The sequence below is a fragment of the Erpetoichthys calabaricus genome, chromosome 11 (assembly GCF_900747795.2).
Source record: "Erpetoichthys calabaricus chromosome 11, fErpCal1.3, whole genome shotgun sequence".
Lineage (NCBI taxonomy): Eukaryota > Metazoa > Chordata > Cladistia > Polypteriformes > Polypteridae > Erpetoichthys > Erpetoichthys calabaricus.
In genome coordinates, this window is record NC_041404.2 from 126,324,518 (window position 1) to 126,338,177 (window position 13,660).

The following is a 13,660-nucleotide window of genomic DNA, read 5'->3' on the forward strand; positions in this document are numbered from 1 at the left end:
GTTTAATATCTGGAAAAATTTTGGGATTAAAATGCTCAGAGATCTTTATATAGACAACATATTTGCATCTTTTGAACAATTACGTTCCAAATTCAACCTCCCAGCTACACATTTCTTTCACTATCTTCAAATTAGAAATTTTGTTAAACAGAAACTGCCCGATTTTCCTCACCTCGTACCCTCCACCATGCTGGAAAAAATACTGCTCAATTTCGAGGAATTAAACATCATTTCAGCATTATATAAAATCTTATTAGAGTCCCTACCTTTCAAAGACCCAAGAGGACATTGGGAAGAAGATCTCTTAATCAATATATCAGAAAAGGAGTGGAAGGTAGCAAAGCAGAGAATTTACTCGAGCTCCATATGCGCAAAGCATAGAATTATTCAACTAAAAATTATATATCGAGCTCATCTGTCTCGCTTAAAACTGTCCCAACCTGCGAACGCTGCAACCAAGCTCCTGCCTCACTGAGTCACATGTTTTGGGCCTGCACCAAACTAACATCATTTTGGACCAAAATTTTTAAGTGCCTTTCAGACAGCCTTGGGGTCAAAATCCCTCCTAACCCGTTAACAGCTGTGTTCGGTGTTCTTCCAGACGGACTTGAAGTGGAGAAGGACAAGCAAACAGTGATTGCATTCACTACACTTTTGGCATGCAGACTTATTTTGTTAAATTGGAAGAATCCTAACTCTCCTCTGATAAGTCAGTGGGAAACCGATGTTTTATATTATTTGAAATTGGGAAAAAATTAAATTCTCAGTTAGAGGATCTGTACAGAATTTTTTTAAAACCTGGCAGGATCTAATCAATATTATTTTAGAATAAGAGAAAGTTTGAAAGTTTAAAAAAAAAAGAGAGTAAAGGTTGCATTAGCGCAAACAAACTGAACTGTTTGCAGAAAGAGCTAACATTTGCCTGTTCCAATTCATCAAAGAAGTCAACAGTGTCCATGGGGTGTACTTACTTTTTCACATGACCATAAATTCTTGTCCCTACTGTCCCACTTACAGAAAAAAACATGGGAATTTCATATGCCCTGACTGCTGACCCAGTAAAGATTCATAAAACTTTTAACTCTATTCTGACCTTATTATCAAATTAAATAACTGCTTTGCTTTACACATCTCTCTATTATAATAAAAAAATCTCGGGAAGAGAGACGAGACGTGACTTTCTCAGAGAGACACTTTTCACATCTCGCAAGACAAGAGTTTGTGCCAAGAGATTTAACCACGCCCGGGGGCCGGAAACAAAAGACAAAGAGTAGATGATAAAGTAGAACGTCGTAAAATATTCAAGCACGTTGGTGCGATACACATGCAGAGCAGGTTAGAGATAATGGAAGTATGAAAAATTGAAAGTCTCAAAAAAAATTAGCGCAAACAAATGGAAATTATTACTCGGTGAAATAACGGAACAGCGAAAAGAGATCGAATAAATTGTTCAGATTTAAACTTTAAGTCAGAGACTTGTAGATTGTCTAATTCGTGTTGCCAGTGAGAATTAAAAGATTCCAAAATTGTTGGCACGGCATTTAGTCCCATGAGACGGACACTTTGAACATGAGATTCTTTCAAGTCACACCCTACTTGCAACCATTTTCAAAAAAGTCCACGGTCATCTAACCTTAGTCATGTGAATGCTTTTGTCAGATACACTTCCTGTGCTCTCAGCTCTTATAAATGTTATCAGGACAATATACGTTCTAGATGACACGTCACCGACAAAGCGAAGAAGAAAGAGCATGGACAAACATTCGAGAAAGTTGTTTTGTTTATTAGAGAGAAAGAAACGATATTCACTCACAGGCAGTTATACGTTGCGTTGTCACAATCTAAGTCCAAACACGGTATCATAATTCAATGCGATCTTGAAGAAAAGTTAATTCCAAATATTGTTTTTACTAAAGTTTTAAAGTAAAAGTGAAAACAATGCATATGTAACAATTCCTATGAAAATAACAATCTCTTTAAATTGTATATCTGGTAAACCATACCCGGGGGTGGGCGAGCGAAGCGAGCAGGGGGCAGAGTCCCCTAGTATTAATTAAAGAAATAAACTTATTCTCTACCAGGACAAGTTTAGTAAAACCTCTTCAAGTCAATAATCAAGCAGGAGGAAGTCTGTTCATTGTGCCCTTTATTCACTCTTACAACAAATGCCAAAGAGGGAGTGCTCATCAGAGCAGTACTGTTACAGCATGGTCAGAATGGTCAAAATCATAAGGGCAGAGGTCTATTTTATAAACAACTGAATTTATATAACAGTGTCAATCAATGCATACATTTACTCTGGTTGGTTCGTTGGCTTACACACCCAGATAACAGTAAATAAAAGTATTTTATCATACTCTTGTTCTTCTTATCTCTTTAGATTTAGTCATCACCCTTGAGATTTCTGTGTGTGTGACAACTGTCTTATCTTGTTAACAGGACATCTGCTGATCTCTTAGTCATCTCTTGGTACATTTTGTGTATTACATCAACCTTCTTCTGGTACATCATTTGTTTACTTGATCATCTCTGTATTTCTGTTTCTAAAACACATTCTTTATATATGCACTGCAAACCAAAATACTGAACTACTGTTACATCTAAATTACTCTCTCACATTTTCCTTGCTGATTAACCATTTAGGGAAAAGCTTCTTAGTTCAAGCATACATAATTACTCCCATTTGCAGGAATTCTTCTGTTTTACTCGAGTTTGGTATGATGTCATTGACTGTAAAAATGCGCTCATGGAAAGTCAACTCTGGTATCAACTAGTCATGCATGCCCAAGTTCATTTTTAAGCTGGGTGTTTTGTGTTTGCATTATTAGAGTATGACATGAGTGTTAGGTACCTTTTCAGTTATGGTGGTGGTTATATTATATAAAGCCTACTAAACCATCTTTGTCCTTCAGTACTACCCTGTTCTGGAATATTCCTGGTGCTAATTCTTTGCTAAATGCACAACAATTAGAAACGGACCACCCAGATAATTTAATCTCTAAGAGAACCATGACACAGAAAATATCCTACCATTTATTAGCACTGTAAGTGTTGATTTTGGAGAGCATAATTCTAAAAGGTCAATAGTAAAAATTCACACTTAGATCTCAGTTACGCTTTTATGCTTTCCTGCGATTTTTTCCTCAGCCATATAATGCAAGTGCAGGACACCAGTAAAATCATTTATATTGTATGGCTTCCATTCATATCACCATGGAGGAGTACATTACATTTTTAGAAAAACAATTTAACAAGCCACATATGTTCCACGTGTAGATGTATTTGTTTAAGCCTCCTGTATTTAAATATCCTCATAATATATCTATAAGCCCCTTAAGCAGCCTACCTCTGTTCATCATACAAACATTTGTATATGCAGGGATCAGCAGTTGCATACAGAAGGGATGACAACATAATATTCTTTGTGTTTCTGTATGAAAAAGTTATTTTGTAAATTTGTTTTTAAATCCATCTTTAACTTGGCCACCTGTCATGTAGGAGTCAAAGTTAAATCACAAAGTCAGTCCAGGAATACCTGTATTGACCTGTACATGGAGTCACTGACATACAGATGCTAGTTACACTTCTTAAATACACTTTGTCAATTACAGACGTCCGTGATTAGTTTCATATCTCATGTCCTTGCCAGCTACTGATAAACATGGCCCTAGGAGTCAGGATTCTGCTACATGAGATTGTCCTGGTTCTCTTATCAATTCTTATCCTTGCAGAGAAGTAGCAGTGGGACTGGGTCACAGACCAAGAGGCTTTATTTAAAATGCTTTCTAAGAGTGCCAAAGGCAAAATCTAACAATTAGCAAGGACAGAAGTTGTTCGCTATAATCAATAAATAATTAATTTGTGAAAATCATATTTATAAGTAATAATCAACTCCCTCAATTACATACGAAATCTGCCACCTCATCCCCAATACTGTACATGAAATGTGAGTGTCAGACTAATTCTGCTGTGTGTTCAGTAATGTACATGTGAAATTGCTTGCGTGAAAATGCCTTATTTTTTTATTCTTGAGTTTTGGAAAAGTAAAGCTTACCACCTAGGCTCAAAGTAAACTCTGCATCTTCTGTGGGGAAGTGTTATTTTTTAGTGAAACAGAAAAGAGACCACAAATTAAATGCATAATTAATAAATCAGAGTTGGGCATGCTGGCCAGATGCACAGTTAACTTTGAGCCTAGGTGGTAGGCTAGCCTGCTTCCCATTCTGCTAGCTGACTATTCTCACCCAGTCATTTCTGCACCTAATCGATTTATATGGAAAATACTAAGGGCTGTCTTGTCTGTCACACAAAAACTTACACACTCCAGGCCCTTGAAGCTTCATCTTGTTTTCAGTTGACAGCTTATGCTGTGACCCAAGCAAGATCACCCATGAGTTGGGCTGCAACCTCTCGTGCATGGGAGTTAGCTGAAATGAAAACAACGGCCGACTCATTAAGCTGCATGTCTGACATGAAAACAGAATGGAGGTGCAGGCATGTCGTGCACACTGCATTACTAACAGGGACCATGAAAAACTCAACAAAGCACATTGCACAATCCACTTCAGGTCATTCTCACTCCAAGCAATGTCACACACACCACGATGAACAGGAAAGGCATGGCAACATGGCCATGTTCAAGGCACACAAACAGAACAGAAGTGCAGGCACACAGCATGCACATGGGCATTGCTGACAGGAACCACGAAAAACTCTGTGAAGCACATTGCATATGCCTCTTCAGGTCACTTGCAGGTACGTAACACACGCACTATGACGGACAAGAAAGGCACAGTAACGCAGGTCATATATTTAAAACACAAATGTAGTATCAGCAGCTCCTTATCATTTGTATCCACGCGAGCCTCTATTGGAAATCACTCGGAACACGGGGCATATGGGTTCAGATAAGTTAAGGACATTAACACCAAACACAGACGTCTGACAGCTTCACTAATTTATCATGTACATACCTGTTCAGATGAAGCGCTTTCATAGCCTGAAAATATAGACATCTCTTCTCATTTGCTTACAAAACATTAACACAAAACCCTTACACCCAAACCTTCACAAACAGAAGGCAAGTTGAACCAGAAGAAAAACTACAAGCACAGACAGGTGGCAGACAGGTTGAAGAAGTAAAAAAGTACTTCTTCAGTGCTTTTATACAAGACCAACACCATTATAATGCACAGTACTTTGGACATTGGATAAGCACTACTTAATCACTAGATGATTTCTGCAAGAAGTGCAAGGCGCTTTTTACAACACTATTATCAACAGCTCCTTGTCATTTTCATCCATGGGAGCAACCAGGACATGTTGTGTTCAAAATTCATAATCAAGTTTATCATTATATTAGTGGACTGCACCTCTGCAAACATCAGCCTCCAGCCTATGGCAGTCTTTACAATATGACTCTGATGAAGTGCCAATACAAAGACCTTCGAGACCTGAAAATAAAGACTTCTCTACTCATTTGCTTCGAAAAACGACAGCATTTCCATGATGCTGACAATTCTTATGCCCAAGCATTTAAAAATATGAGACAAGTGTAACAAGATGACACTATCTGAAAAGCAAAAAAAAATGGTTTTAAATCTCACCCTCTGAAAACTGGTTAGCCAGGGCATAATGACAGTCTTAAAAAGGCGTACAGGTGGCCTTGTCCATGCCAACAGCAAAGGGGTCATTTCTACCTTTTTTTGATCAACTTTGAATCCATCTTTCCGGTCTTTGCCTTAATTGTACCTGCTACACAGATCGTCCATTCCTCCAGATTACTTCCTTCTCCCTGGTTTAATTTTGGTGGTCAGTCCCATCATTGGCTAATGAATGGAACAGTTAAAGCAGAACCTTCCAGATTTCAGCCACAAAGGGCGACACCGTCAAACACCACCTTGCAGTTCTCAATCCTGTCCTGCAAATAGCTCCTTCCACCTGTATTTAGATGTGTAGAACCCCAGGCAGTGACTAGTAGCACATAAACAAGCAGACAATGTACAATACAAAGCACATAAGTAAAATATTATTATTACAATATACTTCTTATGTGCAGTGCAGTGCTACACAAGTAGAAGAAAATGATAAACAAAAAGCACAGACAGAAGGCAGACAAATTCAAGAAGCAAAATTACTATACCATACCATTTTCAAAGCCTGCTTAAAATGCACTGCCAAACCGATATTTAAACACAAGATCAACGACATCATAGCTACTGCTGCAATGTTCACTATGAACAACAGGTAAACTACTGCACAAACAGATTTAGTCAATTACTCCAAGAAAGAAAAATCCCAACCCCTTTCCATTTTAAGTCTTTGAGTCAATCCATTTATTTTCCATTCCCTTTTATCTAAGAGGTCCATATGATCCACTTCTATCACAACAATTCAGCCATCAACCCGGTGGTGTCTCAAGAAATCAAAACATGCAGTTACAATCTAGATGTCTGGTCATACCACAGGTGGCAACCATTGTTATGTCCTGAAATTTAATTTGTGCAAAGCAAAGTTTGAGTATCTCCTGTATGTCACTAATTTGCTGTTATCGGGAAGTCATAAGAAATTACTTCTTGCCATTCTCTGTTTACCATCCTCATTTGGAGAGTCTGGCTGTGAATCTGAAGCCTCTGAGTCAGTAAGCAGCAGCTCATCCAGTTGAACATAAGGGAATTTTCCACCTCACTAAGTTAGTAAGAGGGCCTCTGACTTCCACTCCAACTGGGAGGGTTTCATATTACACAGCAACATCCTGAACAAGCCTCCGAATCTCATCAGTGAGTCCTGCTCCACATTTCACAAGCAACACTACCCAGGAATTGAGCTGCAACCCCTTGCATGTGTGAATTAGCTGAAATGAAAATAATGGCCAACCGATCACGTCGCATGTCTGGCACAAAACCACAACAGAGGTAAATGCATACAGCATGCACGTGACATTGCTGACAGGAACCATGAAAAACTCCATGAAGCACATTTTTTATGCCATTTAGGGTCTTTTTCTCTGCAGGTACGCAACACACACACTTTGACGGACAAGAAAGGCACAGAGACGTAGGTCAAACATCTACAACACAGTATCAACAGCTCCTTATTTTCTTCCTTCTCCATAAGTCAGTAAGAGGACCTCTGACTTCCAGTCTAACTGGGAGGGTATCATATTACGCAGCAGCATCTTGAACAAGCCTCCAAATGTCATCAGTGAGAAATCACTCAAAGTCCTACCCCACATTTCACATCCTCACAAGGTGAAGTTGGCTGTGAACCTTGGGCCTCTTATACAGTAAACTGAAGCTAATCTGATTGATCGAATGAGTAAGCAGTCAGCCCACTGACTTCTACTGGGTGTCATGTTACACAGCGGCTGGCTTTCTTTCTCTCAGCCTCCCTAACTTCTCCCTACACTCAGCCCTCCCATTTGCAATCCTGGAAGACCTCCCAAATGTCACCAATGACTAACTACTCAGAGTCACGTGCTTCTCTGTTTCATATCCACTGTAAGAAGACGCCCGACCCGACACAGGTTGGACATGGGAGGCACGTGTAAAATAAATAAACTGTTTATTTTTCTTCGTCTGTGGGCTACGCCTTCCCCGTACCCACAGACACAACACAGTCCCAAGTATTAAGCACACAAGTACAAGCACAACTCTCTGGCACCACCACTCATCCCAGGCAACCTTGTCCTCCTCCACCTGACTCTGGCTGCTGAGTGGTGGTCGCTGGCTCCTTTTATAGTTCACCCAGAAGTGCTCCAGGTGCTTGATCACCAAGTTCCAGCTGCACTTCCGGGTGTGATGGATAGGCTGCTCACATGAGCTCAGGAGTCCCAAACACAGCACCCCATGGTGATGCCTGCAGGACCCAACAGGGCTGCACCCAACTCCAATTCCCATGGAACCCTGCGGGAAACCAAGGCACTGCTCCAACCAAGGGGGGTGGCCATCTAGTGTCCAGCGGGAGGTATTGTACTGTCCAGGGCTGCTCCCCCTGAATATAGTGTGCAGGGGCGTCCCAGCTGGGCATGGACCCTGGCCGCCTGCCACACCACGTTTGAGAAATCTGAAGTATGCTGACTCAATGTCACTGAGTTTGTGGTCAGTCCTTCCATGTGAGGAATCTGAGGGATTCCTCGACAGTGATACAACAACTCTAATACATTGTCCAATTTATATCTCCTATCTATTAGGCCTGCACATATCCTGTGAATGTTGAGTCATGCCTCATTGTTATCCTTATTCTAAAGAAAATAATGAATGTAAATACACCATGATCAAACTTATCGTCAAATAGAAAAACAAAAAATAATTGTTAAACCGCCACCAAATCAAACAAGAATGCTAAAATAAAGTCCCATTGTTAAATCTCAACCAAATTAAGCAACTCCAGTAATGTCAGCTCAGCATTCCAGTCTGCTAGCTAGTCACTGCAGATCTTAACACACAGTCAGGGCACCTCCATTATCTAAATGTCATACTTCAATTTCAAGTTATGAAAATTTTGTAAATTCCAAAATGTTCATTTACATATCAATAAGGATTCTAAAAATAACATTTGTTTTTCTTTACAAGCATTTTGAAAAAGTTGAAATATTTTAGTATTATTCCACAATGGCAATTTTGTTTTTTTATGGGTGCCACCTTTTCAGAGCATTTGCATTAAGATTTACCATGACAGTAATACCCAAAATGGTTCTTGTGACTGTATAAATGGTGGTGTGTGCATTTTCAATTTGTTTGAGATTGTGCACTATTTTTGATAAATTTCTTCCAAGTTAAGAATTTCAGTTACGGTATTAGGTACTTAAAGTTTTTATTTAAAATTATAATCTAGCCAGGGGTGTCGAACTCCGGGCCTGGAGGGCCGCAATGGCTGCAGGCTTTCATTCTAACCATCTTAATAATAATAATTCATTACATTTATATAGCATCTTCTTAATTAGTGACCAGTTTTTGCTGCTAATTAACTTGTTCTGCCTTAGTTTTAATTAACTTGACTCAGACCCCTTTAGTTCTTTCTTTTTCCTTAATTAGCAGCCAAACAATAATGAGACACAAAATGAGCAAACAGGTGACCAGCTAACCACATTATCTGAACATAAAGAAAGGTGATGGCCTCTGTAAGGTTGATCTCACAGGTATATAATCAGAAACAGAAAATCAACAGTTTGGGAAATGTCTACTGTAGCAGAATAAGGGCAGCAGCAAGCCGTGGAATTAAGTAATGGGTTTAATTAACAGCAAGAATCGGCTTCTCATTAAGGAACTGGTTGGAGTGAAATTGGCTGGAGTTTGAAACCCCAATTTAGCTGGTCATGTGTTGGCTCGTTTCATGTCTCATTTCTGTTTGGCTGCCATTTAATGAAGAAAAGAAACAATTCAGAGGACTGAATCCTTAAAAACAGGGCTATTAAAATGAAGGGAAAAGCAGTTAATTAGCAGTTAAAACTGGGCACTGATTAAGAAAAGGGTTAGAATGAAAACCTGCAGCCACTGCGGCCCTGAGTTCGACACCTGTGATCTAGACAATAGACTGACTTGACATTTGATACTGAACTTAATAATAATAATAATAATAATAATACATTTTATTTATACAAGGCGCCTTTCAGAGAACTCAAGGACACCGAACAAACAATAAATAAATAAATAAAAGACACAATTATAAACAACTTAAAACATCAGAAAATCTAAAAATTAAAACCAAACAAAACCACTGTAATCATAAAGAAAAAGAAAAAGCCATTTTAACTTGGTCCAGTCTCCATGTTATTTCCAATTAAAACCCTCACTGTCTCACTTTGAGTCAGTATACTGTAAATGGAAAAAGAATTCCTTGTGTTATCTAAAATTCAAAAAAATAAATTCACTGTGAGGAAGAGTTAAAGTCCTATAGAATCTTGTTGGCTTCTACCATTGTGTCATAATTGCTGAATTTTTGTACATTTTTTCCACGGCTTTCCAAATTGTTTTTTTACTAAGCTAGTTCATTTTTTCACTTTTATTTTCAAAGACAAGGAACACAAGTATATTTTCATTTGCTTATTAAATTCATGTTTGAGCCTAGTTGTTTTTATAGTTTTGTTTTGAATTTTACCACACCACCATTCTGTTTTTAACAGGCGGTGCTATTAGCAGCAGCTGCTATGACACCACAGTGGGTTGCAAAGGGCAAGTCATTGGGACGGTTCTATTTATGTCAGTGCTGCATATAACACTTTGTCCAAGTTTGCGGATATTTATAAGGAAATATTTCACTAATGGGTGGCACGGTGGCGCAGTGGTAGCTCTGCTGCCTCGCAGTTAGGAGACCCGGGTTTGCTTCCCGGGTCCTCCCTGCGTGGAGTTTGCATGTTCTCCCCGTGTCTGCGTGGGTTTCCTCTGGGTACTCCGGTTTCCTCCCACAGTCCAAAGACATGCAGGTTAGGTGGATTGGCGATTCTACATTGGCCCTAGTGTGTGCTTGGTGTGTGGGTGCATTTGTGTGTGTCCTGTGGTGGGTTGGCACCCTGCCCAGGATTGGTTCCCTGCCTTGCGCCCTGTGTTGGCTGGGATTGGCTCCAGCAGACCCCCGTGACCCTGTGTTCGGATTCAGTGGGTTGGAAAATGGATGGGTGGTTGGATATTTCACTAATACTGCCTGTTTAGTTCCCTGGTTACTGAATCTTTGCTTTTGTATTCTGACTTTTGATTCTGATTTTTTTATTTGTCCTAGACACATGCTTGATTGTCTATTATATCTGACCCTTCAGTTGTTTCACGATAATATTTATTTCCTGATCCATACATTTCTTGCTGCCTTTCTCAGATATCAGACTATGTCAGTACACAAACATTCACCTTTTTTAAAAGGGATTTTGAAATGGAAAATTAAAATTTCATGCAGACTGAGTAAGAGAACTTCAAGAAACAAGTCAATATCAATAAAAGTGTCTGCTAAGCAAATAAATGCAAATGTAAATTGTCATGGACACAATGCATGGGCTGGCATTGCAGCCATGATGGTTTAAAGTTCCTGAACCGGTTGGGAGGCCAGTTTAACAGAAGGACTGAGAGAAGCTAATCACGTGGACTATTTGTTCTCTTGATACAATAGGTGGCAACAATGGGCTACAATGCTTGCATAAACACCCACTGGGCAGGCTGGGAATTGCAGTTCCATTGGTCATCCCTTTTATGGGCCATGGGTGCCAACAGGGGGAGCTGCAGAAGCAGACTATCCCCACTTTAAAGAACCTCCACCTGACCCGGAAGTGCTTCCAGTGTGCAATGCTGTGGCACCAGACATACTCCCAGGTCCGGTATAAAACAAGCCGAGTTACCTGGATGAGTGTCAGAGTCGGGAGGAGAGTGGATGAAATGAAAAGATGTTGTATTTGTGGATGGAGACAAGAAAAATTTGTTTTATACTATTGTGGAAAGGATTTGGAGGTATTGTAAAATAAAAGCATATCTTCCATTTGAACCAGGACTGTTGTGTAGTTGTGTTTGGGGGTTTGAGGCACTGTTGCACCCCCTATTTGTCACAAAATGCTAAGGGAATGTTAAAATATATCATGTTCCTTCATCCATTTTCTGAACCTATATTTGAAAAATAAAAACTTGTGACAACTTAACAGCTATTTTTAAGATCATTGTGTTAAAAAAATAGTGGAATGGTTGTACTTACTGGGTGTAAAGAGATGTATTGGACTGTGAATGTGATTTTATCTGAGAAGGTAGAAAGACCATAATGTAAATAAATACCTAAAACTTGCACTCAGTGTCATAATAAGAGAGCTTGTACATCAAAAGAGTATTTATTAAGATGTGCACTCTAAAGTTCACAAAAAATACACAACCACTTTAGGCAGATATATTGTTTGGAATATATTCAGAGCCACAAAGTAAAATGAAGGAAAGAGGAGGCCTAAAACTCATACAGATAATAAGTTCCATTAGGTGGCTCAGTGCTTAGCATTGTTAGCTTGCATTTCCGTTCATCCAGGTTTGACTTCAAGCCCAGTGGTGGTCTGTACAGAAGCTGCCCATTCCTTCCTTGTTTGTATGGGTTTTGCTGCAGGAACTTCTTCCAGATATGTGCAGGTTTAGTGAACTAGTGACTGTAAATGGACATAGCAGGTGTAAGTGTAACCTCCCTCTCTGGCATTGCTTCCTACCTTTCATCCAATGCTGTCTGACTCTGCATTGTAGTGGATTCAAGAAATTAATGAAGAAATGAACGTGGAAATAACAATATTAAGACATTTTAATCTCTTAGTTTTGCTTTAAGTTGTTTAAAGTGGATTTATTTTCCTTAGTTGTCAGTTAACTTTTGCACTGTAACTGAATATGAATCATTCCCACAATTTTCTAAACCATTTGTATCCCAGTAGAAAGCTGAAGTTTACCTCTCATTTTATAAACAGAATCTACCGCATTGTCTTGGTCGGAGGAAATAATCAAAGCCTTAGCCCTGTTATAGTCCTTGCTATAATATAACCTTGAGGAGCACCACACCCTGACACAACATACCGTTAAGTAGGTGAAAACATGTTATTTTACTGAGATTGTGTTAACACCTGCTTGTTGTTGTTTATTCACATGTAAAGTCGTCTTATGTGAGTGTGGTGTGGGTGCGTGTGTGCGTGTGTGTGTGTGACTTCTGTGATGGACTGGTACCATGTCCAAGGTTGGCTCCCACCATGCACCCAATGTTGCTGGGATATCCTCTGGTTCCCTGAATTGGATTAATCAGGTTTAAGACTGTTATGTTATTCTATTAGCTAGGAAGGAAAGAAGGAAGAAAGGAAGGAAAAAGAGAGAAATATCTTCATGTATGGTGATAGATATCTTTAATAAATATTGAAAATCTCTATTCTGTCAATCAAAAAAATGGAAACACAGCCACCAACACATTTTATGACATGGAAGGTTCAGGAATCCGGTGAACAGTACTTGCTCAGTGCTACATGCTCTTCTAGGCCTTTGTGATGTCTCTGGTGTATTACTAAGACTGATCAGCTCCCTTAGTGTGCTCACACTGGTTTTCATTTGTTATATACATTATGTATCTAGTTTTGGACAACTTCTTTGGTGTTTTCATCGCCCCCCTTTTTTATACACTTTCTTTGATGGTTATTATATTGCATCCTTTGGTATTTTTAATGTCACTTATAATCTTTCAATTGCTTCACTTTTTCAATTTTTGTAATATTTGTGGTAAATTCACAAGGGAATTTCATCTTGTCAATTGGAACCTTACATAAATGTATGTTAATGGTGGATTGATTTAATTATTACTGTACTGTTTCTCATTGCAATTCATTATTAGTTGGCAGTATATATTACTTTTCTCTTAAGTTAAAATTGGTTTCTTTTTATATATATATATATATATATATATGAAGACAAATAAATAATACAATAATTAATAAATGATAATACAAGAATAAACTCTGTTTCGCATACTCACAACTGTAAACACAGAGGATGTGGCTGTAATGAGAGGATGAGGATGGGCAGGCATCCTAGCCGGGATGGCTGCTGGTGCCTTTCCTGGTCGGAAGACCATAATGGACAAACAGGGGAGATTATCTATCCAGAACAACTCTTTCCCCAGCACTTTAGGTGGATTCACCAGGTGGATAACTGCAAAGCAACATGCAAGACTAACTAGA